This window comes from Fomitiporia mediterranea (genome assembly GCF_000271605.1).
Source record: "Fomitiporia mediterranea MF3/22 unplaced genomic scaffold FOMMEscaffold_6, whole genome shotgun sequence".
Lineage (NCBI taxonomy): Eukaryota > Fungi > Basidiomycota > Agaricomycetes > Hymenochaetales > Hymenochaetaceae > Fomitiporia > Fomitiporia mediterranea.
The window spans coordinates 3,970,303-3,973,740 of record NW_006760391.1 but is presented as its reverse complement, the minus strand read 5'-3'; positions in this window follow the sequence as shown (position 1 = coordinate 3,973,740).

Below are 3,438 nucleotides of genomic sequence, written 5' to 3'. Positions count from 1 at the left end.
AAATCCAAAAGTCACCTCAGAACTCTCAGACTCTGACTACACACTCTAGGATTTTGTAAAGACCTAACAGTGAATACAGTACTGAAGGGCTATAACTTGGATTTTTCAATAACTACTTTTGATTCAATAGACACTGTAGGATTAGAAGTAAATAAAGTAAGAAAAGTAGAAAAAGTAGAAAAAGTAGAAAAAATAAATCAACAAAATTATTTATTAGAAAGAAAAAAGTCAAAAACAAAAGTAGATAGTTCTCCTATTTCTTCTGATTCTTTTGATTCTTCTCTTTGTACTTCATCTGAGTCTAAATCTGTACAATCTGACCTGCCACTTCTATGTTCTGAGATCTTAAAACGTTTGGAATGTTACCCAGCCCTGTTCACTACTCAGTAGTTTGTCTGTAGTATCAAGTAGGGATGGCCTCAGCTGAGTTCACAGCTGAGGACATGGGTCTGTCCTTGTTGAAAGAGAGAGGTTAATAAGGAAATGTTAGTACATATACTCACCCTCTTAGACAACAAGGCTGTACAAGCTGTATGTTCCCTTCAGAACAAGCAGCAGTTCATCTGAGGACATTCTGGGCACTAGCTCCAGGTCCCCATCCTCTTGGCTCCCTTCTCAGGATCCTGCCAGATCTGAACAACAGCTCTAGTAGACAGTGGATGCACCAGTTTGTGTATTAACAAGGCCTTTGTGTAGGAACACCACCTCCCTACTCAATGTGTTCTACTTCCAATCCTGGTATACAATACAGACAGAACCCTGAACCAGAATGGTTGGATCACTAAGTTTGTCCAACTACAGATGACCATTCAGGATCATGAGGAAAGCATTGAGTTTAGAGTCACCAACCTTGGAAAGACAGATGTCTTCATCAGATTCAAATGGCTCAAGGCTCACAACCCTACTATTGACTGGTTGGAGCAGACACTTGTGTTCAATTAGTGTCCTGAGTCTTGTAACTACCTTACACTACTGTTCTGAGTGGATGCAGACACTTCCAATGTTACTAACAGTTCTGATGAAGGTGACCAGTTGTTCTTCTTTGACTAGGATAGATATATGGATACATATTCCAGTCAAGGCAGAATAGAGTCAATCTAAAGGATATCTGAGACAGAACCAGTCCAGAACCCTCTCAGAACAACTCTACTCTGGAACACACACAGACTCAGCCTGCCAGATTTTGTCTGAGAGTTCCCCAAAGTCTTTAGTGAAGAGGAATTTGACCAGCTTCCTAAACACTGTCCCTAGGACTATACAATTGAATTGACTGAGAGTTTCCAACCTAAGGATTGTAAGGTCTACCTGCTCAACAGAGACAAGCAGGAGGTGCTTGACAAGTTCCTTCAGGAAAATCTTCAGAACAGTCAGATCCAACCCTTAAAGTCCTCTATGGCCTCCCCTTTCTTCTTTGTCAAAAAGAAAGATAGGAAGCTCTGCCCAGTCCAGGATTATCATTATCTCAATAAGGGTACTGTCAAAAACAAGTACCTGCTTCCCCTGATTCAGGAGCTCATTGATAAGACACATACATCCAGGGTTTTCACTAAGTTGGATGTTTGATGAGGATACAATAATATTTGGATCCAAGACAGAGATGAGTGGAAGGCTGCATTCTGAACCAATCACAGATTGTACAAACTGACTGTAATGTTCTTTAGACTAACCAACTTGCCTGCAATGTTCCAGTCATTCATGAATCACATCCTCACAGATCTGATTGACTCAGGGCACATTAGTGTGTATCTGGATGACATTCTGATCTTCACCCAGACAGTCAAGCACTATTACTGACTGATCTGAGCAGTTCTACAATGGCTCTAAGATAATAAACTGTTCCTCTAAGAAGCAAAGTACTCTTTTGCACAGGAGTCAGTAGATTATCTGGGCTTCATAATTGGTGGAGGAGAGGTCTGCATGGATCCAGCAAAGGTAACTGTGGTTCAGAACTGGCCACAACCTCAGAACCTGAAACAGGTCCAAGTGTTCCTTAGGTTTGCAAACTACTACTAATGCTTCATTCAAGGCTTCAGTACCATCACCCAGCCCCTTCACAATCTCACCAGCAAAGATGTTCCTTGACAATGGGAGGATCAGTAACAGTCTGTGTTTGAGTCCCTGAAGCAGGCCATCACTAGCAAGCCTGTATTAGCAGTTCTGACAGTTGTGGACAAGTTCTGAGTCAAAGCTGACTCTTCTGACTTTGCAAATGGAGCAGTACTGTCCCAGTTCATTGACAGAAAGTAGTGTCTGATAGTGTTCTGATCAGAATCCCTCTCTGTAACAGAACAGAACTACCCTATCTATGACAAGGAACTCCTCACAATTGTCTGTTCCCTGGAAGAGTAGCATTAATATCTCCTTAGTACTGTACAGAAGTTTGAGATTTAGAGTGATCACCTTAATCTCTAGTACTTCCAGGTGCTCTAGAAGCTCAACCACTACTAAGCCTGCTGGATGTTAGAACTGTAGGACTTTGACTTTGTACTGACCTACAAACCCAGAACACAAATGACAAAAGCTGATTTACTCTCAAGACAAGTAGGTCATGAAAGGGGGGAGAATGATAATGAAAATCTTGTTCTCCTAGACAATTCCCATTTTGTGTCCAAGACAATCTGAGAGATCTGACTCAAATCCAAGGATGTTGACTTTGTCACCTACATACAGTAAGCTCTGAGACACACACAGGACTGGGTTGTAGTGAAGCAGCTGGAGAAGCAGGCAAGGGATTGGGAGGAGGATAAGGATGGACAGGTTTACTAGGAAGGCCAACTGTACGTTCTGAAGGATCAGAAGCTGTAGGAGGACATTGTCTGAGCTCATCACAACAATCTGACTGTAGGACATCTGGGCTGACACAAAATGCAGGAACTCATCACTCAGAACTACTAGTGGCCCAGAATGTAGAGGGAAATCCTGAAGTATGTGACTGGTTACAATATGTGCCAACAGACTAAGGCCTACTAGACAAGGGTTCAGGCTCCCCTACATTCACATTGGATTCCAGATCACCCTTAGGAAGAAGTCTCAGTAGACCTGATCAGTGAGCTACCCAAGTCTTGGGGTTACAACACTATCTGTATGATTGTTAACTGATTCTCTAAGCAAGTCCATACAGTTCCAACCCAAACAGAACTCACTTCTGAAGACATAGTGTGCATTTATCAGGATCATGTCTTCTGGTTGTACAGACTCCCTCAGAAGCTCATTCATGATTGCAGACTACAATTTGAGTCAAAATTCATGTAGGACTTGTATGCACTTCTCAGAATTCAAGGGAACCCTTCTACTACCTATCACCTGCAGACTGACAGTCAAACTGAGCAAGTCAATCAGGAGATCAAGCTCTACCTCTGGATGTTCATCAATCATTAGTAATCAGATTGGTCTGAATGGCTAGCTCTGACAGAATTTGTGCACAATAACCAGCAACAC